Below are 25,839 nucleotides of genomic sequence, written 5' to 3'. Positions count from 1 at the left end.
ACCCGGATCATGAAGGGATTAATGTAAGTTCCCAGTGTGTAATAAAATACATAGCAGGCAGTCATTGTCTTCTGCCACTGTGTCATTTGCTTTTCCTCTTTTTGTTGACAGAAGCAGTAGACTATAGCCACCCACCGGTATTTTACTACACACACACATACCGTAATCTAAATTAGTGATACCGCTCTGGTGGTTAAATAAAAAAATTCCTAAAGTGCTATTTAAAACAAGAGGATATGTCAGCATTTCTGTGTGGTGTAATATATAGAGGATGTGTCTTGTGTGGTGTGTATATAGAGGATGTGTTGGCTCTCCTCTATGATTCTGTAAAGACTCACCTCACACACCATACATGTAAGCTGACAGTTCTCCCTATTGATATAGTATTCTTTTTTAGAAGCAAATGCAAAGTCTCTATTTTGTGGCAGCTGGAGTATGTTTGGCTGAATATTGTGTATCCATACTGATTCTATATGCTACAATATAAGTTTGACATGGCTTTATGAAGTACAAGTGCATTGGCTCGTATGCTAAGATTGTACTTAGGCCGGTTTCATACCACGTCTTTTGCCCTGTAAGGCTGTGTCCGGTGCTTTGCAGGAGGCACTGGACAGAGCCTGACAGCTCCAGACAAATAGAACCAGAGGGTTATTATGCCCTCCAGTCCTGTTTGTAGCCGGATTCTACAGAACGCAGCTGAGGAAGCTGTCCCCTGCTGAAATGGTGCTAAACCTCTTCACATGAGACAGCAACCCAGTGCTAAAGTTCAGCAGAGCTCACGCTGAACTGCAGCAGCCGGAGTCTGGGAACATGACAGATTCTCTGTCAGATCGGTCGCCCCATAGAATCCCATGTTGAGGGGCGCCGGATCGCTGTCGACCCGTAAGAATACGGCAGGGTCCAGTTTGCTTTAATTTTTCGGCCCAAACACAAAAATGCTGCAAGCTCCATTTTTGTGTCCGGGGCAAAAATCGTTTGCAGCCTGATGATGCCGAACAGGGACAAAACCGGATGGCAAATAACTGCCATCCAGTCCTGTCTGGCACCATAGGTCTGTATTGTGTGAAAATCAGGTCCGAGGTGTCAGGTTGACATCGGACAGCCCTGGACCTGATCCTGCCATGGTGGGAAACTGATTTTATTCGTGAGAATCCACTAATTAGTTATAACTTACATTACCTTTTCGTCAATAGGAAGAAGACAGCGCAATGTCTTCTAAAAGAAATTCTGATTCAAAAGACAAGGCAGAAGAAGAGGGTGGCAAAAAAAAAATATAAATCTGGTGCAATAAAGAGACAGGAGACATCAAGAAAGGGGCTAGCCAAAGCCAGTTCAGCACCAGGACAGCAGAGGTTATGGCAACCAAGAGGTGTTGCCAGTGAAACATTTGTGCAGCAAACAGCCTCAACCTCGGACGTTGCAACTAGTCAACCTGAGGTGTTGCCAGATGAAGCTACTACTGTAGATGCAATATGTGATGCAAAAGAACCTTAAGCATCACATACAGTTGAACAGTATTGCACAGATGAAACTTGTGAGCCAATAAGTGACTCCGATTCAGAGAGTTCTGCTTCAGCCTATGATGTCATATCCTCAGATGTGTCTTCATTGTCTGAAACTTGCATTGCTTTTAGAGCACCAGATCAGATGAGCAGTTTAACTGCAAAGCTGCACTTTATGAATAAACATCCAATTCAACCATCATCCGATGCAACCCATACATTGCCATTCCATGCACACAAAGTTTACTTCAGAGCTGTACTAGGTGGTAGTGCCATTCAAAGAAAATGGCTTTCTTACCGTGCACAAAGTCAAAAGTTATTTTGCTCTACTTGCATGGCATTTTGTAGCAACAGAAGAAGCCATTTTATTAATGGCTGGGTAGTTGATAAAACACATGTGTATGATCGCATAAAGGAACATGAGGAATCGATCCTACATCAGTCATCTGCAACAGCCTATTTGTCTGCTGAAAAAAAAAGACATTGAAACAATGATCAATATAAATTTAGTCAATAGAAACAAAGAAAAAATACAACAAAATAGAACAGTTGTTAAAAGAGTAATTGACATTATACTCTGCATAGCCAAACTAAACCTTGCGTACAGAGGAAAGGAAGAAGCTGCTTATTCTTTGCTAAATCCTGATCTAAATCATGGAAATTTTCTAGAGATAGCACTGCTTATTAGCAAGTGTGATAGTATACTGAAAAAACATGTAGATGACATTGTGGCAATTAGTGAGAAACAAAAAAAGCACACCCACATAGCAAAGGATGTGGTGGTTTGGTGACATTTTTAAGTAAGACTTCAGTCAACCGTCTAATTGTAATAATGGGAAAAATGGTGAAAGACCAAATAAGTCTCGATGTGAAAAATGCTGTTAAGTTCAGTGTGGAAATGGACAGCACACAAGATGTTTCTGTTCAAGAACAGTGCAGCATAATTTTGCGTTATGTGAAGGACAGGACGCTACATGAAAGACTCTTTTCTCTAATTAATGTCAGTAGCACAACTGGGCAAGATCTTTTCTCAGGAATGAAAGAACAATTAGATAAGTTTTCTTTGAGTGTTACCAATATTGTTGGTTGTTCTTTTGATGGAGCTGCTAATATGAGTGGATGCTACAATGGTGTACAGGCCCACATAAAGACCATGTCATGCAACTCTGTGTTTACTTGGTGTTATGCGCATATACTTAACCTGGTCATTGTTGTTGCTACAAAATCTGCCTATCAGGTAAAATCATTCTTTGGCCTTTTAGAGAAGACAGCTGTCTTTTTCTCAGAATCCTATGAAAGATCTGGTGTATGGACTCAACATGTTAAGGCCCCGTCTCACTAAGCAATCTCGGTAGCGAGATCGCTGCTGAGTCACAACTTTTGTGACGTAACAGCGATCTCACCAGCGAGATTGCTATGTGTGTGACAGCGATCCAGCGAGCGGCCCCCCTGCCGGTATCGCTGATCGCTGCAAGAAATCTCTGGATATTTCTTTGGTCGCTGGTCTCCCGCTGGCCAGCATGCATCGCTGTGTGTGACAGCGGGAGACCAGCGATCAGGTGTAAAAAAATAATAAAAAAAATAAAAAATATAGTTATTCTCACCTTCCGATGTCCCGTTCAGCCATCCTGCCTCTCTCCACGCTCCGGTCCCAGTGATCCTTTGCATGAATGACCGCGAGACTTTGTTATCCCGCGAGACCGTGACATCTCGCGGTCATTCGTGCAAAGGATCACTGGGACCGGAGTGTGGAGAGAGGCGGGATGGCTAAACGGGACGTGGAAGGTGAGAATAACTATATTTTTTATTTTGATACTATTTTCTACAGCGATAGCCAGCGATGCCTGGCGCTCGGCATCGCTGTGCTGATTGCTGGTGAAGCTGTCTGTGTGACAGCTCACCAGCGATCACATAGCGACTTACCAGCGATCCTGACACCTTCATATCGGTGTTGGGATCGCTGGTGAGTCGCTTAGTGTGACGGGGCCTTTAGATCACAGACTGAAGGTCATGACAAATTGGCTAGACTTAAGAAAATTGCTGACACTCGCTGGTAGAGCAAACCAAGGGCTTTGCATATCATTTTTGGATCCTACCATGACCAGTCGAGGCAACTGTACAGCACATTATTGTACTGCTTGCATTACATTTCAACTTGCCCAACTTTTGATGACAAAGCAATAACTGAGGCAACTAATCTACTTCACTGCTGGACAAAGTATGAAACCTTGCTTGTTGCATTTTTGTTTATGCAAATTTTAGAAATTGCTAATCCGATTTATGATTACCTCCAAACTCGTGGACTGGATGTTTTACAGGCATGGCGCATGATCGAAAGTGCCAGAATTCAGATCTTTAGGCTCAGGGATTCCTTCTCTGACCTTATTAAAACAGTCAATTCGTTTATTGAAAATGTAGATTCTACACTTGACGAACAGTCAATCAATGTTATTATTGAAAAAGCCTTACCCCAGAAAAGAATAGGTAGAAAAAAAATTATGCCTGGTGAGTTAGCAAAGGATGAGCCTTCTTCTGACCCCCTGAAAAGTTTTCAGCATCATGTTTTTTATGTTGTCATTGACCAGGCAACAATGAGCATTGAAAACAAATTCACAAAAAACAAAAACCTGATTCAAGATCTAGCGTACTTTGACTCCAGACAGTTTGACCATATTAGCTATACTGACATTCCATCAGAGGCTTTGCAGACTGTAGCTACACTGGCTGAAGTTGATGTTATTCAACTTAAAGTTGAGCTAGTTAGTTTTAAAGAAAACTATTCTGCTCTCAAAAATCCATGCCCTCCTATGGATGAAATCACACATGAAATAGAGGATGATGAAGAGGAGGTCATTGATACCAAAAAGTTAGCTTGTGAAAACTGTCTTTCCTGCTGCTACAGACTTTCATATGACTACAATTTACATTCTGCTGCTTACACAAACCTTTTTGCCGTTTACAAGACACTTCTTACATTAGCTTGCACCCAGGTTTCATGTGAAAGAGTGTTTTCAAATCTGAAGATTGTAAAAAATCATCTGAGGTCTTCGATTGGACAGGAACTCCTTCTGTTGAATATTGAGTATGACATTTCAAGGAACTTAGACTATGATGACATTATTAATACATATGCAATGTCCTCTTCTGTTCTGAAAAAAAAACTTTTGTAATTTTGCTGCTGCATGACCGTTTTTGTGTGTTTATTTGTTGTTATAGGTCCTTTCAATATACGACTGGGTTCACACTACCATTTTTAGCAGGTTTTATCGGCATCCGCTTAAAACTTAGAATGTTTTCCAGAAGCGCATAAGCGCTAAAGAGCTCTTTAGCGCTTATGCGCTTCTGGAAAAGATTCTAAGTTTTTAGCAGATGCCGATAAAACCTGCTAAAAATGGTAGTGTGAACCCATAAAAATTGAATGGTATTGTATTATAGATGAGAGGAAAACGTGCAATACAAACTTCCAAAATGCCTATAGAATTCATTAAGTTTTCCGAGTGGGGCAAGTTTGGTACTGCTACAATGATGCTGGCTGCTGGGATACTAGATAGATGCAGGTTCAATTTGTGGCACTTATACTTTAAGAGAATGTACCTTGAAAGTATTTATTGTTCTGTTATGGCACTTAATCCCACACTGATGTGAATAAGACACCAGTGTGTCCTCTTTTGCCAGAGTGTTTCTTTAGTTTGTTATTTATTCATTTTATTGGTTATTTATTGGTTAATAAAGTTAATTAATTTTGAAAGAGTTTGTGGACTTATGTTATTTTTATATACAGTACGGTAACTGCATTTGGCTGGTGGGCCCCAAGATTGAGTTCTCCTGGTGGGCCCCAGGTACTCCAGTCCGGCGCTGAATGCAAATTATAATAAAAGGATGCGTCGATGGACTAAAAATCCAAAAAGACCATACTCACCTCTCACCTGTCCCTGCTGCAGCTCCTTGACAGTCCATGGCTCACTCTTCAATTCACCAGGAGTGGCTTTAGGCTTCTCTTTACTCCTCACAGACTAGGCCCCAAGGCATGTTATAACTTCATGACATGTATTACTCCATGGGGTCACATCACCCAATGGAAGAACTGATGAAGAGTGAAGAGTAGGCCAGAACCAACCCTGGTATCTTGGGGAGGGACTAGGTGACTGACAGGGAGTTGCAGCAGCAGAAATAGGTGAGGAGCAAAATGAGCATGATATTTTATTTAATTTTTTTTGTAACCCTTTCCCGGCTCATAAGAATCCAACAAAATGGAAGCAAACCAACCACATTTTTTATGGATTCTTGCAAAACAAATACCAAGAAATTCAGATTCTCTGTAATACACAAATTTTGGTGAATTTTTTGACAATTTGATTAGTTTAGAATCAATATATTCACCATCATTAATTACTGATAGGGAGTTTAGATTGTGAGCCTCAACAAGGACTGATATGATTCCTGTAAAGCGCTGCAGAATATAATATAATAATAATAATAATAATAGATAACTTTCCAAATACCTTGCATTACTTATCTTGCATTGCTCTCTATTTATAGGCTTTCTCCGGTGTTTTATTCCTAATTTTACAGGACTCTGAGACCAAATCTTGCCGTATTGCCTGTTGAACAACTAACTGCTCACTCCACTGTTTGAGCTTAGTTGCTAAGGATGTATCTTATTTCATGTCAGTTGACAGTTTTCTATAGTATTTTAGCTAAGTGGATTTACCAATGTTAGGGAAGCCAAAAGAAATTCTTTTGATAGTCTATATTACCATAGCAGACTATTACCAAAGTCTAGTTACCGAATTTATATTTTGGTAGGTGGTTTAGGAAATCTCTGCTTGGTTCTGTATTGCAGCAGAATTAGGGTATTGTTATGCGGAATCACAGAGATACACAACAAGACTTGCATCAAACCAAAAAAAGTGCAACCACAGATGCACTTGGGTCAGGCTTCCCCAGCTAAGTGAGCCTTAAAGGGTCAGACACTTTTCACCTAGCTTCCAGTAAATGGGAGGGGACTTTAGCAGAGCCCTTCCCAGGCCCGCTGTTGTTGGGTAGCTGGCATCTGGTGATGCAGCCGGAGCTTAGTCAAGAACAGGTAGAAGATATCTCTGTGAGAACCCCTGGGAGTGTAGCACGTAGAGAAAGGGAAATGAACACTAAGACCAACCCTGAAAGAGCGCAATCAATACTACAAACAGCACTCACCACCACAACACATAGGAACGTTAATAAACAGCAGACATGAGCTGTGAACAGGGTTAAATAACTCACCTGATGCTGAATGAAATGATCAGGTGTTCATTACCTCCCAATCATCCCCAGACAGCCACTCCCTTCTAATTTGCACAGGAGAATGGATACTATCCCACCACTGCCTATTACCAGACAAAGCAGCGTCCTGCGCTGCATGGCAACTGTTAAACACAGCGATCCATGTTCCCTGGGCAGCGAAATCCATGGGAGATATAGCATCCCGCATCCCCACACATCCAACTACTCCAGAACGCAATGCTCCATATGATTTAGATGGTTTCCCTGCACGCGTGGTAGCTCCGCCTCCAGGGTCAGGAAAATAGCGGCGCTTGCGACCGGAGAAGTGTAGCTTGCTACCTGACCCAATCAATTCAGATGGAGCACAGAAAGAACCATAATTGGTAACAGGCATCTGTTAGTTGCATTCACAAGTTTCTTTATGATAGTGTTTATTGCTTCCACAACAGAATGACTTATAGGAAGTCTGTCACCCCCAAACTGCAAATTCAGCCACTTCAGTGTTTATATAGGGGACTTCGCTCCTAAAAAAATCATACCAATAACACATTTTATAGTTGCAGTTGTTGAAAAATTCCCTTTTAATCTGTATGCAAATGAGGGCAACTGTTTGCCATTTTGGTGTGGCCAATGACTTGGTCAAGCCTCCAATTTGCATATCAAGCACTCTCCCTGAATTTGATTGAAAGAGATTGCTTTCTCATAGTGAGCATCAGACTGAGAGGGCATCATACTGAGTGATTGGCTGTGGAGTAACTTTGAGGACATTATACTGTGTCTAGTGGCACTTTAGGGACATCATGCTTTGAGGGTATAATATTATGTTGGAAGTTCTGTGGGATGTTATACTTTACTGGAGCCCCTATGGAGTCAGCATACTATACATATGGTGTGTTGTAATATAATATTGTAGTGTTGTAATTCACTGGGGATGTCATTCTCCATGTGTGTGGGTTGGGGGCAGTTTTTGGAGCATCATAACCTGTAATAGTTATGAAAAAGGTAATGTGGGACAGAAGACCAAGGGTCTTTAATAGGTGTATAATTACTGTATAAGCTTCATAATATGTGTCCCCTTTTTGGTTTATAAAAGGTAGGAGTTATGACCTCACCTACTTCACCAAATATTTATTTATTTTTTTGCAAGGGGGAGGGTTGTAATTATATCTTTTGCTACAGAGCTCAATGATTTCTATGTATGCCCCATTGCAGCAAGGTTATTCTGAAATGTGTGTTCCAAGGACTGTTCACTCATCACAATCTTGCAGTGTACATTGTTTCTTCGCTATTGTCAAATCTACTTTCTTTGAACATCAGCTTATCCATAAGAGCTGTTGTGACTGGCTTGAAGTTTGGATCCCCACTTATCCAAATTGATGGATACTTCTATTTGTAGGCTATATTGAAGACTCAAAGAGCCCATTTCATGTGTAAGGGGGTGGCAGTGCTATGGACAGTAGAGACAAGCTGCCCCTTTAAGAGACAGCACCCCCTTGGTTAGAGCAGTGGGGCATTCTGTGCTTCCCTGCTGTAAAGGCTGTTTGGTTTCATCTGCCAGACTACAGAGGGAAGGGGCTGCTTTTCTGTGTGGAGAAGAGATTTCTGCAGAAAGCAGGTGTGCCTGTGTGAGCTGTGAGGAAAAGAACGTTTAGTCTGCGACTGTGACGTGACTGTGACTTTGTAAACTATTCTTGGGATTAAAAGGTAGTTAAAACTAACTAGGTACATATCATCCCCTGAGGAAGAAGTTTCAACTTCGAAACGCGTTGGGAAATAAAAGTATACAAGTACGCAATCTGGAAAGGAGTTGTTTTGTCTAGCAGCGCATGTTTAATCCAAAAATTATTTCTTTGAAATCTGGGATTAAAAGGTGGCTTTCCTGTCTCGCTGTGAGAAGCCACGAAGAAAGGACAAGAAAGGAACCCAGAGGAGGAATCCATCGTTCCTAGGAGCATCATTGAACTTGCACACAAGGAAAACAGAGCTTCCAGGGAGAAGTGCGCACCATCTTGCAGAGAGCTTCAGGGGCCCCTGTTATGAATGGGTCACCGAGGAGGAAAAAAAACAACAAGCTAAGTCTCAGAAAACCAGAGAGGTTGGTAACTGTGCAGATTGCATATCCCTGATCTTAACCACACAACTAACAGCAGTCGTGGAGCGTTCCTACGATGGTCCTAGACGCCTCGTCACAACCGGAGAGCTTCATAAGCCTAAAGCCGGAAAAGAGGAAAACTAACTGCCCCAGAGCAGACCCCAAAGGAAAGACAGCCCCCCACATGTATTGACGTGAAACAAGATGAAAACAGAAACAAAGGCAGGAAAATAGGCTGAGGAAACGATGGGGCCCGACTAACTAGAAAGCACAGGAAAGGAAAGCCTCTGTCTGCAATCTGCCAAAAAACCCTACCAAAATAATGTCCAACACGTCTGATAGCAAAATTAACCCTGAAGTCACTAGACTTCTCCCACTACATCAGCACTCTGAAATATTCTGAAACAGAGCAAAAAGAGGCCAATCTAATAAGGGACAAAAATGGCAAATTGGCAAATACAGATAAATAGGAGTGGAAGTTCAGCATAGCCCCAGCAGGGGCAGGCTGACCACACAAGAAACTGAATTGACCAACAAGCGCAAGTGTGAACATTAGCAAAAAAACAAACTTAACTTGAGAAGACTGGAAGAGAGCTGAAGTCCAAGACCTGAGAAGCAGACTGAATCACCAGCACCAGGATAGGGCGTCGGCTGTCTTATATCCAGTCTGATACTCCAGAGATCCAGTCATTATCCTCCTCATCAGGTGGCAGATCACTACCACTTAAACCAACCTCACTACCTCCTGTCACCACCAGAGGGAGAACGGAAGGAGAACTCTCAACTGGTGGAGCAGAAAATGAGTTCATAACAGGCTCCCTGGGAATGAACTGAGATACCAACTACTGTGAGTGTTAAACCCGTGTGGGAACATGTTTAGGGCTTAGGATAGGCTGCAATAGACAGAGCACGGCATCTGTGCGGCTGAAGTAGAAGCGGCCAGATAGTTATAGTTAGAGTAGCAGCATACTGTACTTTATTGCATTGTTTTGCCTTTTGCAAAATACACTGATCTGTAATAGTTGGTCCTCCGTGCCATTTGTACGGCCCAGCTAGAGAATATCACTTTTGTAAATTGTTTTATGTCATTGCATACCCCTGTTTACACTTTCCTAACACTGCATTCCTTGCCTGTAAATAAATTAACTCTTTGTTGCTTGCACCTCATCTTGTGTACCGTAGTCTCCCTGCATTGTGGTGGTACCCCCGGCCATCGCTTCACATGCATAGATAATGTGTCCACAACATCGTACATGTGGATTCTTTCCTGATAAACCAGTCAGCCTAATAACCCTCTGCTTCAAGATGTTTCATGATTGATTCATTGAAGGAGTTGCAATAAGCAGTATTTTGTATGACTTGTTTTTCCAGACATCCTTGTACTACATCATGAGTGTGAATATTGTCAACATCTGTGTACTGGTGCTTGTTGTGGAATATATAGTTTTCTTTTTACCCTTTGCAGTTGATTATGAATAATTATACAGTGACACAAGTAAATTGAAGTCTAGTTACGGTATTAAATTATAACTTTCTTTAATATTTCAGTAAGTAAGATGGGTATTATTAGCATACAGTATCTGCACACCAAATGGATAACAAAGTGGCTGTTGTCAAGCTTTTGTGAAGTTCCTGGGTATCATTAAGCTACTTGTAACTATTGTTTTGCAAATAAACACATTCTGGTATAAAGAACCATGCTTCATCACATTTGTTCTATAACACTAGCAGTCTACATGTTTGGTATCGAGATTCTCCCGCTGCACAAGGTAGATCCTAAGCCTTGCCTGCCTCTGCGGTCTCCAATTCTGCTAAAGCTGCAGAGCAGGCTGCCCAGCAAAGACGTTGGTCTCAGCGTCTTGCCTAGACCCATGCGGTTCGCTTGGTTACTGTTAACCTTCCAGCCAAAGCTATGGTTAGCAGCAATAAGCAGCGGCTAACAGACGCTCAGAAGGCTAAGTCCAGAAATTACTCTACTGAGCATGCTCGTGAAATGGCGACCTCTCATTAGTGGTCGGTTGTCAGCTGCTCAGGTGATGTGCCAGTTCCAGATTGGTCCACGAGCATGGTCCTGTCTGACTGGACTTAAGTGGAGCATATAAAAGGGTCTTTGGTGCGCTAGGATTCTTTATGCTATATGTGTTGCAGTGGATATGGTACCACCCCGTGTGCTGCTTCTAGCACGGTGATTGTGTGTCTAGGCAAGCAGTGTAGGGTGGGAACTCCCGCTTGGCTTATCATTAGCACAGCCGAGTGTCAGAGCGAGCACAACCACCAGCCTAGACTTGCCTGGGGGTTAGCTATAGGGACCCCAACTAGCGTCATTACTTGAGTATTATTGTGACATCTAAGGCTAGTTTCACACTTGCTTTTTTTTGCAGCGCGTTTTTCCCGCAAAAAAACGCATTGAAAAAACGCATACATAAGCATACAACTGCTGCATTTTTTTCAAGCATTTTTATGAGCATGCATGAAAAAAACGCAGCGTTTTTATGCGTTTGTATGCGTTTTTAGCGCGTTTTTACCGCGTTTGCGTTTTTTTCCAACATTTTTAGGTGGCCCCTCACACTACCCAAACCATGACTTTACTAACCCTAACCCTGACCCTAACCCTAACCCTGACCCTAACCCTAACCCTAACCCTGACCCTAACCCTTAACCAAATCATACTTAACCCTAACCCAAACCCTAAACCCTAACTAACCCTAACCCTAACCCTAACCCTGACCCTAACCCTAACCCTAACCCTAACCCTGACCCTAACCCTAACCCTAACCCTAACCCTGACCCTAACCCTAACCCTAACCCTGACCCTAACCCTTAACAAAACCATACTTAACCCTAATCCTGACCCTAACCCTGACCCTAACCCTAACCCTAACCCTAACCCTGACCCTAACCCTAACCCTGACCCTAACCCTTAACAAAACCATACTTAACCCTAATCCTGACCCTAACCATGACCCTAATCCTTAACAAAACCATACTTAACCCTAACCCTGACCCAAACCCCAACCCTAACCCTGACCCTGACCATAACCCTAACCCTAAACCCCCTTAACTAACCCTAACTCTAACCCAAACCCCTAAATTCCATGGTTTAAAAAAAAAAACGCATATGCAAAAAAACGCATACATGAGCATGCCAGTGCGCACATATGCGCATCCATAGGCTATAATGGCCATTTTTAGCGCAAAACGTGCGCATATGTGCGCATGCGCTTTTTTGCAGGGCCAAAAAATGCAACATGCTGCGTCTGGAAAATCCCAACGCACACCCCAAAAAAACGCAGCGCATGAAAATCGCATACATGCGCTTACCAGCGCGCAGGTATGCGCACCCATGTTAAATATAGGGGAAAAAACGCATGCGCAGGTGTGCGTTTTTTTCCAGCGCTAAAAAACGCAAATGTGAAACCAGCCTAACAGGGTATAGCTTTGAGTGCTCTGTTATTTTACTCCTCTGCAGAGCAACTGAGCAGGTATTTTGCACTCTTTCAACATGGAGTGACCTTTAACTCCATGTGTTTATGGTGCTTGCATGCAGCATCACTCCACCTTTGTTTACTAGCTGCATTTCCTCCATCACTGCACAGTGGACCCTGGATTGCGATCGCACCTTCTCATAATTTATATTTGGTGTGATCCACAAACCCTAACAATACAATCATCTATATATAAAAATGCCTTATCATGTCTGTCTGTAACCGAAATCCCGCTGCGCTGAGTGATCGCAGCCGCCAGGCCCCCACCAGGCCGCAACCAATTAGCAACAGGTGCATTGCGCAGGCGCAGTCCGCAATTAGCAGTACGCACGCCACCGCTACCGTGCCATCGGGAGATCAGCGGCACTAGCCGCTGATATCCCGACGGTTGCCGTGGGTCATCTTCAGGCGCACGGGCGTCAGCGGCGATGCAGCCAGAGATGCCCGGCGCAAGCCGGTACCCAGGGTTCGGAGGAGAAGAGATTCCTTCGGACCCTCGGTACTATAAACGTGTAAAAAAATAGAATTAGAATAAAAAATAGTGATCTACTCACCTTCCGACGGCCCCCGGAATCTGTCCCTCCTCTCCACGCTGCCGGCATCTTCCGTTCCCAGTACTGCTTTGCGCAAAATACCGCTGATGACGTTGCGTTCTCACGAGAGGACGTCAGTAGCGGTCTTAACGCAAAGCAGTACTGGGAACGGAAGATGCCGGCAGCGTGGAGAGGAGGGACAGATTCCGGTGGCCGTCGGATGGCAAGTATATCACATTTTTTATTTTAATCTGCCGCTGGCCATATTCTAGAGTACCCGATGCTTTAGAATCGGGCCAGCAGCTAGTATCTTATAGACAGTTAAATCATTCTTTTGTTGATGCTGTCATATGCCAGTTCCACTTCAAACCATGCTCTAACTATTCAAACTATTTTTTTGCTGGAATGGGAAAGTCTGTAAATTGGCCAAGAAATCTTCCTGTGCTTGCTGGCTTCCTGTGGTTGTTTATTGCCCCCAAAGGAGGGATTGGTGGGAACATAATGGCACCAAGTAAGAAGGAAGCAAAAAGAAATGTGAACAGGGAGCATATGCCTGAATCATTTGTGCCAGATGCTTGGAAATCAACCTTTCCTGTACTCATAAAAGACATGAACAGTCTGGCAAAGCTGATGCATCCCTCATGCAGAATATTTGGCTTGGATATAAAAACTGAATGTTACATAAGATGACTTCCCAATAAAGGATTTAGATGCATCCTTGAGCCCAAGTCTGAGTAGTAATTCTCAGATTCCAGGAGATGCTGTGTTCCACTGTGCACCAATTTGTCAAGTTACCTTTGCTATAAAAGTGCAAGCTTTTATATAAATCATCACTAGCTGGCTTCTTACTCTCAATTTAATAGGGCATAGCAAGTTGTTTTTATGGTGACAGTGGCCCGTCCATTTCTTACAGGGCCACTTTCCAACTGCACAGATTGCACTTACAGTACGTCCATCCTTGTATTTCTGTGTATATTTATAATCTTGCTTGTTCCTCACAAAACTTGTGGTTCCTCTCTCTTAGGCACACAATAGAGCATACACCATTACTCTAGTGGATAACTAAGTGGTCCAGTACAAACAGCAAGGTAAGGATCTTTAACCTTCCCTCTGCATATTACCATTGTGTCATTTGTTATTGCATGATCATTTTTTTATTTTTACAGCAAAGTAGAAAATAAATTGAAACCTTGCTATATTCCTGCTTGTTTCCATTACATGTGGATGCTATTTCATATACAGTACAATTACAATAATAATGCTGAGCCTCAGTAAAATTGCAATAATAATTCTGAGCCAGAGTGCATTATAATATATGGAGGACAGTTGGGGGGGGTCATACTGTGTTGGGGCACCGTACTTTGCCTTGGGAGTTGAGGTGGGGTACCGTAGGGTCATTATAGTATGCACATATAGGCTAATGTGGAGGAATTCACCATGGGGGTATCATACTGTGTTTTGGGGGGCACTTTTTTGGCATCAAGCTTTTTTGGGGAAAATAAAGAGCAATCTAGGTTTTTAACGTAAAGTACGCCATAGCTTATCATGAATTATATCTCACGCAAACTTTACCCAGTTTGGCAAAGCTGGATAAAATTGACATGAAAATGCAAAGCAGGGCCGGGTTTAGGCAAAGTGGGGCCCTAGGCAAAAGTTTAAAATGGGGCCGCAAATGCTAACATATTGCACATCACACAGAAGTATTTCTGTTGTATTTAAGTGCACTGAGTTCAGGCTGCTAAACGAGTCTGACTGACAATATTGAAGTCATTCGACACTTGTTTCCCGGCCTCATTACACCAACTGAGAAAGAACGATGGGAACAGAACAATCACTATTAGATCAATCTGTCCCCATGCAGTATCATGTTATCAGCAGCACATCTAAAGTTTACACCAGGCAATGTGCTGCTGAGAACAATGATTTTTGTTCCAGCATAAACAATCCAATCACTCGATGAATATGCAGCATTTTGCTTGTTTAGTATAATACACCCCATAGTCCTCCATATAGTATAATGTGCACCACAGTCCACCATATTACAAAATGCACACCCCATAGTTCTCCATATAATAAAATGTGCCCCATAGTCCTCCATATAGTATAATGCACTCCCTATAGCCCTCCATATAATATGATATACTCCCCTTAGTCCTCAATGTAGTATAATACACTCCCCATAATCTTTCATATAGTAAAATACACCCCATGGTCCTCCATATAGTATAATACACTCCTCCTAGTCCTCCATATATTAAAATACACTCCTCTGTCCTCATTACAGTATTATACACTTCCCATAGTCCTCCATACAGTATAATATACTCCTCATGGTGGTCCATATAGTATTATGCACTCCCCACAGTCTTACATATAGTATAATACACTTCTCATAGTGCTCCATATATTAAAATACACTCTTCAGTCCTCCATATAGTATAACACACTCCTCAGTCCTCCCTATAGTATAATACACTCCTCATAGCCCTGCATATATTAAAATACACTACTCGTAGTTCTCCACATAGTATAATGCACCACTATAGTTATCCATGCATTACAATTTACTTCCCATAGCATAATGCATGCCATAGTTCTTCATATATTATATTGTATTACCCATAGTCCTGGATACAGTATAATGCAGCCCACATATTGTATAATGCAGCCACCCCATAGAGCATAATACAGCTACCCCACAGAGTATAATGCAGCCACCCCACAGAGTATAATGCAGCCACCACAGAGCAAAATGCAGCCTCCACAGAGCAAAACTCAGTCTCGCCATACAATATATGTAACCCTCATAGAATATAATGCAGCCCCCCTCATATTCCATAGAATATATGGCAGCCCCCTCATAGAGTATAATGCAGCCACTACATAGAATACAATGCAGCCCCATATATAGTAAAATGCAGCCACCTCATAGATTAGGATTCAATCACCCCTCATAGAATATAATAAATATAATAAAGCCCCTTATAGAGCATAATGTAGCCCCATGAAATATAATACAGCCCACCTCCCCATTGAATATAATGTAGCCCCCATAGAATATAATACAACCTACCCATAGAATATAATGTACCACCCATAGAATATAATGAATGCCCTATAGAATATAATACAGCCCACCTCCCCATAGAATATGGGGCATATACTATAATACAGCCCCCCATAGACTATAATACAGCCCCCCATAGAATATAATGCAGCCCCCCATAGACTATAATACAGTCCCCCATAGACTATAATGCAGCCCCCCATAGACTATAATACAGCCCCCCATAGAATATAATGGACCCCACCATAGACTATAATACAGTCCCTCATAGACTATAATGCAGCCCCCATAGACTATAATACAGCCCCCCATAGAATATAATGTACCCCACCATAGACTATAATACAGTCCCCCATAGACTATAATACAGCCCCCCAAAATGGCCCCACAGTACAGTACTCACTGATATATTAAAAAAACACAATCCTCACCTCTCCTCGTGCCCCGCACTGCTCCAGGCTTGGCCTCAGTGTCAGATCCTGCACTGCCCGGGCCCGACACAGAGCGGGTGTGCGATGAAGTGATGTAAGAGGCAGAGGGGAATAATGGGAGAGGGAGCATCATCTGACGCTCTCTCCTCCATCATTGCTTTGAACTGTACTGGCATCTATGATGCCGGTATAATTCAATGCAACGGCGGCGGGTGGAGTCGGTGCTGGTGGCAGGTGGGCCCCCTTGCCTCACAGGGGCCCCATAGCGGCTGCGTGATGTGACAATAGCTGGGGGCCCCTGGGGGAGCAGGGGCGCTAGGCAGCTGCCTGGTCTGCCAGCCGCTAACGCCGGCCCTGATGCAAATAGTACCTCAAAGCAACTTGAGAATCTAGTGTACCTCCAAAAGCTTCAATCTCTGTCCAGACTGGTTCTTCCAATTAACCCCAACCCCCTATCTTCACAGATTTGTATGATTTATCATTATTTTATTATTAATATATTTCTTCAAACATTTTATCTTTTTTTGTGAGTAGAAAGGGGAGCTAGAATTAATTTGTAGTCTTTGTTTTCAATCCCAGTTTCCCAAAAATTTGGATGCTGGGTAAAATGTAAAGAAAACAAGAATACAATGAATTAGACAATCTCCTATACCATTCAGAACATAGAAAATATATCAGAAGTTGAAAGTTAGACTTTCACCTTTCTTTAGAAAAGTAACTCTTGCAATTGGTGCTGCTCTATTATTACTGGAACAATTTTTCTATTTTTTTCTGTGCCCCTCCATTCCAAAGCTATGTCACCTCACTTCAGTAATAAAAATGCACATTTTTCTCTTTATATAGCACAGAACTTCTTTGTGGGTGCTTGCTCATTCTCCTTTGACACTGTCAACAGTTTAAATGAAATAATCCAGGGAAAGGTCATCTTTAACAAAAAAATGGCACATTGTGGTTGTGGGTTGTAATAATCACGTAGGCAGGTTAATGATGCAACTATTTTTATTCCTTACATCCATGGTCTTACAGCAATTCCGAGTGGATGGTCTCAATGCATTGTCCCCAGTCCACAAGATCCTGATGTTGATTGTTCCACTTCCCATGTACCATGCAATTCTTACTGTCTCCTAACTTTTGGTTGGCCCATAGGTTTTGTATCTTACGCAGTGTGAGGTAGCGCTGTCATTCAAGGTTGGGGGACACACGCATGGCAGCGAATAATCACGTCCGGCACAGGTTTCCATAAAGCAATATCACAGTCCATGAGGTTTATTCATAATCATTAGAGTTGAGCGACTTTTGGTTTTTTAGGGTCGCGTTTCGTTTCGTGAAACCAGACTTTTCCAAAAGTCGGGTCGAGCAAGATCGTCCGATTATAGGGAAAAGTCGGGGTCGTCACGAAACCCAATGTAAGTCAATGGGGAATAAAAGTCGGCAGTGAGAGGAGGACAGGAAACACACCAACAGTGCCCATTTGAATGCCAAAAGCATCAATTCTTCTTACTTAAGCTTGTCAACCTTAATTAACTTCATAATACAAGTTACGCACTGAAAAATGGGGGTTATTTGGCTAAAGTTGTGGGGGGGAGGGCTGGCTCCAGGTTTTCATGTGCCCTGGGCGAAAGAGCGCCCCGTTAACACATACCACAACTCATCATGCTCCGATACGGCAGAGAAATAGCGGTATAGTACAATGAAAAATACTTCACTTTTTACATCTCATGACGAGGCCCATCTATTTCTCCATACAGAATCATTGGTCCCATATAATGTTTGAAACAGTATATGATGAGCTCCACATAATGCTACAGTATATGTTGGTCCCCATGGATTAAGCTCCACTGTCTTATGGGCCCAAATAATGCTCCAAACATAATGGGCCCCATTTCTAATGCTCTAGTGTATAATGGGCCCTGTAAATGCTGCTCCAGTGTCTGATGTCCACCTTTGGAATGTTCCAGTGTATGGTGGGCCCCATCTATCATTCTCCAGAGTATAGTGCTCCCCAAAAATTGCTGTCCCAACATTGAAAACAATCAAATAAATCTCCTCGCTAGGGAATCCCTGGACTAGTCTGGACTCCTCGTCGTCCCCATCTTCCATCTCACTGCACAGTATTTCAACCTTGCAAGTGCTGTGATCCTGAGCAAGCAGGGGGGGCCCACTCGTTGGCGACGGCACTGGCACAGGGCCCCTGATAGTACGGTGGTGTGTCTGATGGCGGGTGGGCCGAACCTGCACTTTCATCTGCAGCTTCCTCTTTGTCACCGTGTAAGATGGAACTGTGTATGGGAAGGGTAACCTGAGTTTCATCAGGGTCAGATTCAGGCCATGTAGCGTGCGAGGGGAATGTAGTGGTCTGGGTCAATGTACCAGCAGATTCATCGGGCAGTGGCTGAGCATCAGTGCACTTGTGTCGCCCCCAGGAGTACGATCGCCACAGTGGCATTACCTTCCTCCTAGGGAGTGTGATGTCATGCTTGGGAGCAACGAACGATCTCTCTAGCAGGTTAACTGATTGGGCGGCGTTATTCCCACGAGTCATGACCCTCCAAACAGCGTTCATGAAGGCAAAGTGTTTGTTTTACGTGGGCAGTATGGTTGCAAAGCTGAACCTTAAAGGAATGTCCAGAAGGGCACCACCAGGAGTGGAGCCTATGGTTAAATTCGACTCCACCTGGGAAACCTCAAACATGCCAGCTACAGAACAGATGCACACATTGCAAGCTTAATTCCGTTAACGAACGAGACTCCGTCATGCCCCGCGGTCCGAGTCCGGCTTACTAGAGGGACACGTGAGGCTCTGGAACATGAGATTGGCCAATAACTGGTGTGTCATGCCCTTACATGTCCGTGGCTGCATGTGCGCTACACTGAAAAGGCCAGCGTTTGTCGCTTACAGGTGCAGATAACCCGCTGAACAACGTTAGTGATGGGGATCACTGATTACCATTATTACCCGCGAACAATGATTTCCCAGTAAGTGCAGGTCAACTGCAGTTCCGGAATTAGGCCTAACCGTCATTCCTGAAAAAATGAAAAACTTACGTGTGCAAACCACAGGTGCTGTAGCTTGCTTAACAGCTCGCCAGCCGTTCTCACGCCCAGTATGGATTGCACGTGATTGCACAAAGGTTAGAAAGGGTACCGTATCCCCAGATAACATGTATGGATAGCGTACACATTCAAAATATATGTCTCAGGAGGCAGGCTCAGACGGTGTCAGGCACAGTATGGATTTGACGGCCCAGATTACACAGCGGAGGAGCAGGGAGAGGTAAAGATTGCAAATGCTGGGGCCCTGCCCAAGCAAGGGGGGCCCACTCGTGGGCGTCGGTACTGGCACTGGGCCCCTCATAGTACAGCGGTGTGTCTGACGGCGGGTGTGCACCAACACCGTCAGAGACACTTGATTGCACTATGAGGGACCCTGTGCCAGTGCCCTTGCCCAAGAGTCGGCCTACCCACCTGTCCAGGGCAACGGCACTCGCACGGTGTCGTGCGCTAGGTGGTGACCCCGGCCATGGGGGGGAGGCAGCACAGTTAGGGAGTTTTAGAAAGTGGCATATGTTGATGTTGGACATTCAGCTGATGCAAAAGGCGAAATAGGTGAAGTCCCAGGAAGAGGTGGACCAAAGCAAGCCATTTTTCTGTCACCCTATGTGTCATCAGGGGAAGGTGGGACAAAATCCTTGGAAACCCATGCATGGTTCATTTTAATGAAGGTTAGATCATCCACATTTTGGGTTGACAGACGGGTCCTTTTTTCTGTCAGGATTGATCCAGCTGCACTGAAGACTCTTTCCGATAGCACACTTGCAGCTGGGCAAGCGAGCTCCTGTAAGGCATATTGGGCCAATTCAGGCCAGGTGTCCAGTTTAGCGGCCCAATAGTCAAAGGAGAATGACCTGTGTGGGAGAACATCGATATGGGAGGAAAAGTAGTTTGTAACCATAGTTGACAACTGCTGTCTCCTGTCACTTTCCATCGATGCTGTATTACCAGTTGTGTGAGCGGTACTTGAAAAATCAGTCCACAACATTGTCATGAAACCCCTGTCTCCAACGCCACTTCTGCTGTGTGCTGGGAATGCCTCAAGCAACCGATTTACCAGAGTTGCTTGTTTATTATCCAATATTAGGTCAAGGTTCTCCTGTGGCATGATGTTTTGTAATTTGCCTTTATAGCGTGGATCCAGGATGCTGGCCAACCAGTAGTCGTCATCGTTCATCATTTTGGCAATGCGGGGGTCCCTTTTTAGGATCCGCAAGGCATAATCTGACATGTGGGCCAATGTTCCCGGTGTCAATGATGCACTGCGAGTGCTGGTTGGAGGAGCACTTTCTGGCAAATCCACATCCCTCCAGTCACGCACAAACCCTGTACCAGACCTTGCCACACCAACATTTTCACTTGCCCCACGAGATGCATCCTCCTCCCATAAGTAATCATCCCCATCATCATCCTCCTCCTCCTCTTCTTCCTCCACCTCGTCCAGGAGAGGTCCCTGAGCAGACAATGGCTGAATGTCATCAAGGATTCCCTCCTCCTCTTCCTCCTCATCAACATTGGCTGCAGATGCCTGATCCTTAAGGTGCGTCAAAGTTTGCATGAGCAGACGCATAAGTGGGATGCTCATGCTTAGGATGGCATCGTCTGCGCTTACCAGCCGTGTGCATTCCTCAAAACACTGAAGGACTTTACAGAGGTCTTTCAGCTTCGACCACTGCACACCTGTCAACTCCATGTCTGCTCTCAAAATGCCTGGCCGTGTATCCTCCCACAAATGCATTATGGCCTGCCTCTGCTCGCACAGCCGCTCCACCATGTGCAGGGTGGAGTTCCACCTTGCTGCAATGTCGATAATGAGGCGGTGGTTGGGAAGGTGGAGCAATCGCTGCAGCTTCTGCATACGAACGGAATGTACAGGCGACCGGCGGATGTGCGCGCACAGTCTTCGCACCTTCTGGAGCAGGGCTGTTAACTTCGGATAATTTTTGAGGAAGCACTGCACCACCAGGTTCAAGATGTGAGCCAAGCAAGGTATGTGGCTGAGTTTTGAAAGGGCTATGGCTGCCACAAAATTACGGCCGTTATCACTAACTACCTTGCCTGCCTCAAGATGTACACTGCCCAGCCATGACTCAGTTTGTCGCTGAAAGTACTCGGCCAGCACCTTGGCGGTATGTCTGTCGCCCAAACACATCATCTGCAACACAGTCTGCTGACGCTTTCCACTAGCTGCTCGATAGGGGGACACATCGTGTGCAACAGTGGCAGCTGCAGATGGAGTGCTCGTACGACTGCGCTCTGTGGACGAGCTTTCGCTTCTGGAGAAGGAGGAGGAGGAGGAGGAGGGTGGAACGCCTACAGCCAACTGTTTCCTATACCGTGGGCTAGGCAGCACTGTTCCACCACCGCTGTCCCCTGTGGACCCTGCATCCACCACATTAACCCAGTGCGCAGTGATGGACACGTAACGGCCCTGGCCATGCCGACTGGACCATCCATCAGTTGTGAGGTGCACCTTTCCGCTCACTGACTGCTTGAGTGCATGGACAATGCGGTCTTTCACATGATGGTGGAGGGCTGGGATGGCTTTGCGAGAGAAGAAGTGGCGACTGGGTAGGTCATAGCGTGGTACTGCATAGGCCATGAGTTCGCGGAAAGCTGTGCTTTCCACCAACCGAAAGGGCATCATCTCAAACGAGATTAGTTTGGCAATGTGGGCGTTCAAGCCCAGTGTACGCGGATGAGAGACTGAGTACTTTCTTGACCTACTCATAGTGTCTGGGAGGGTGAGCTGGACTTGAGAGCTGCATATGGTGGAAGTAGCGGTGGACAGGGCGGACTGAGAGAGGGTTGAAGATGGTGATGGAGTTGGTGTTCTTTCTGATGGCCTAGAATCAGTCTTTCGTTGATATAACAGTGGGATTCCCTGACTGCTGTGGCCTTGCAATGACACCTCAACATTTGCTGCTGTGCTAACCGGTGGGCTTACAGTGGGGGAAACAATGTAGCGTTGCTGACTACCTTCGTTGTGATCAGTTGCACATGTGGCACTTGAGGTTTGGTGTTGTGTCCACGCTTGCAAGTGCATGCTGGTTAAATGTCTAAGCATGCAACTGGTATTCAAATTTTTCAGATTTTTCCCTTGGCTAAAGGTCTTTGCACACTTCTTACAGATAACCTTGGCCTGATCATGAGGATTTTGTTCAAAAAAGTGCCACACTGCACTCTTCCTACTTTGGCAGACATTTTGCGGCCTAGCATGCTGTGATCTTTTGACCCTCTGGACAAGCTGTCCAGCAACTCTTTTGATGTTTGGAACCTGTCTTTGGAGTGCTCCGGGCCTGCCAGATAACAGCTGTTGCGATGTTGATGTCTGCTGTGGATGCTCCTCATCCGAGCTATTGGAAGCAGCACCCTCTTCCCCCAATGGATGCCAATCTGGGTCAACAACTGGGTCATCCATCACCTCCTCTTCTATGTCATGTGCACCTTCCTCTGTGTCACCGTGTATGGCGGTATAGTGTGCGGGAAGGGGCACCTGAGTCTCATCAGGGTCAGAATCTGGCTCTGTACACTGCGAGGACAATGTAGTGCTCTGAGTGAATGTACCAGCAGAATCATCCATCAGCGGCTGTGCATCAGTGCACTCCATATCAGATTCATCTTGGCCTGGGTAATTCACCATTTGACTTGATAATCCAGGCATGGTATGTGAAAACAGCTCCATGGAGTAATCAGTAGTATGGCCTGCGTCATCCTTCAATCTTGGTTGGGGTGAAGGACACAAGGAAAGGTGTGGTTCATGAACATGAGCCTCCAATGACGACTCAGTGCTTTTACTTTTTACAACTGAAGAAGAGGAGGCGATAGAGCTGGAGGCTGAGTCAGCAATGTAAGACAAAACTTTTTCCTGATGCTCTGGCTTTAAAAGCGGTTTGCCAACTCCTAGAAAACTAAGCGTTCAAGGCCTTATGTAGCCAGACGATGACGCAGGCTCAACACCTCCTGAATTCGGTCCTATTTTGCTCTTGCCACTACCATCAGATCCACCACCAACACCATCATTACCAGCTGCCAACCCCCGCCCAATTCCACGGCCTCTTCCACCAGCCTTCCTCATTTTTGGTAGAAATGTAGACAAAATCCAACAAACTATATAGTATGTAAAACAAGGTACAAGGTGTCTATAGGACAGGGGAGATTTTGAATTTCTGCACACACTTTTGGACACTGGACACTTTTGGATTGTGTGAGGCACACTGATATCTGAGCGCTATGTGACAGGCTCGATGGCACAGCTGTGACCTAATTGACTAGAGGATAAGGGAGATTTTGAATCTCTGCACACACTTTTGGACACTGGACACTTTTGGATTGTGTGAGGCCCACTGATATCTGAGCGCTATGTGACAGGCTCGATGGCACAGCTGTGACCTAAGTGACTAGAGGATAAGGGAGATTTTGAATCTCTGCACACACTTTTGGACACTGGACACTTTTGGATTTTGTGAGGCCCAATGAATATCTGAGCGCTATGTGACAGGCTCGATGGCACAGCTGTGACCTAAGTGACTAGAGGATAAGTGAGATTTTGAATCTCTGCACACACTTTTGGACACTGGACACTTTTGGATTGTGTGAGGCCCACTGATATCTGAGCGCTATGTGACAGGCTCGATGGCACAGCTGTGACCTAAGTGACTAGAGGATAAGGGAGATTTTGAATCTCTGCACACACTTTTGGACACTGGACACTTTTGGATTGTGTGAGGCCCACTGATATCTGAGCGCTATGTGACAGTCTCGATGGCACAGCTGTGACCTAAGTGACTAGAGGATAAGGGAGATTTTGAATCTCTGCACACACTTTTGGACACTGGACACTTTTGGATTGTGTGAGGCCCAATGAATATCTGAGCGCTATGTGACAAGCTCGATGGCACAGCTGTGACCTAAGCGGCTAGAGGATAAGTGAGATTTTGAATCTCTGCACACACTTTTGGACACTGGACACTTTTGGATTGTGTGAGGCCCACTGATATCTGAGCGCTATGTGACAGGCTCGATGGCACAGCTGTGACCTAAGTGACTAGAGGATAAGGGAGATTTTGAATCTCTGCACACACTTTTGGACACTGGACACTTTTGGATTGTGTGAGGCCCAATGAATATCTGAGCGCTATGTGACAGGCTCGATGGCACAGCTGTGACCTAAGTGACTAGAGGATAAGGGAGATTTTGAATCTCTGCACACACTTTTGGACACTGGACACTTTTGGATTGTGTGAGGCCCACTGATATCTGAGCGCTATGTGACAGGCTCTATGGCACAGCTGTGACCTAAGTGACTAGAGGATAAGGGAGATTTTGAATCTCTGCACACACTTTTGGACAATGGACACTTTTGGATTGTGTGAGGCCCACTGATATCTGAGCGCTATGTGACAGGCTCGATGGCACAGCTGTGACCTAAGTGACTAGAGGATAAGGGAGATTTTGAATCTCTGCACACACTTTTGGACACTGGACACTTTTGGATTGTGTGAGGCCCACTGATATCTGAGCGCTATGTGACAGTCTCGATGGCACAGCTGTGACCTAAGTGACTAGAGGATAAGGGAGATTTTGAATCTCTGCACACACTTTTGGACACTGGACACTTTTGGATTGTGTGAGGCCCAATGAATATCTGAGCGCTATGTGACAAGCTCGATGGCACAGCTGTGACGTAAGTGACTAGAGGATAAGTGAGATTTTGAATCTCTGCACACACTTTTGGACACTGGACACTTTTGGATTGTGTGAGGCCCACTGATATCTGAGCGCTATGTGACAGGCTCGATGGCACAGCTGTGACCTAAGTGACTAGAGGATAAGGGAGATTTTGAATCTCTGCACACACTTTTGGACACTGGACACTTTTGGATTGTGTGAGGCCTACTGATATCTGAGCGCTATGTGACAGGCTCGATGGCACAGCTGTGACCTAAGTGACTAGAGGATAAGTGAGATTTTGAATCTCTGCACACACTTTTGGACACTGGACACTTTTGGATTGTGTGAGGCCCACTGATATCTGAGCGCTATGTGACAGGCTCGATGGCACAGCTGTGATCTAAGTGACTAGAGGATAAGGGAGATTTTGAATCTCTGCACACACTTTTGGACACTGGACACTTTTGGATTGTGTGAGGCCCAATGAATATCTGAGCGCTATGTGACAGGCTCGATAGTACAGCTGTGACCTAAGTGACTAGAGGATAAGTGAGATTTTGAATCTCTGCACACACTTTTGGACAGTGGACACTTTTGGATTATGTGAGGCCCACTGATATCTGAGCGCTATGTGACAGGCTCGATGGCACAGCTGTGACCTAAGTGACTAGAGGATAAGGGACATTTTGAATCTCTGCACACACTTTTGGACACTGGACACTTTTGGATTGTGTGAGGCCCAA

The 25,839-nt window shown here is 44.7% G+C and overlaps 1 protein-coding gene across 2 annotated transcripts in view; it reads left to right on the top strand.

Annotated features, from left to right (window-relative positions):
- LOC141098901 (dual oxidase maturation factor 1-like) overlaps nt 1–25,839 on the top strand; it is a 106,317-nt gene that overhangs the window by 20,652 nt on the left and 59,826 nt on the right. For both annotated transcript variants that reach the window (XM_073586872.1, XM_073586873.1), the window contains one exon: nt 13,899–13,962. The gene's annotated coding sequence lies outside the window, so the exon portion shown is untranslated. The remainder of the gene's footprint in view (nt 1–13,898; nt 13,963–25,839) is intronic.

The sequence above is a fragment of the Dendrobates tinctorius genome, unplaced genomic scaffold, assembly GCF_039654945.1.
Source record: "Dendrobates tinctorius isolate UK_male_01 unplaced genomic scaffold, ASM3965494v1 ptg000097l, whole genome shotgun sequence".
Lineage (NCBI taxonomy): Eukaryota > Metazoa > Chordata > Amphibia > Anura > Dendrobatidae > Dendrobates > Dendrobates tinctorius.
This window is presented reverse-complemented; position numbering and strand designations above follow the sequence as displayed.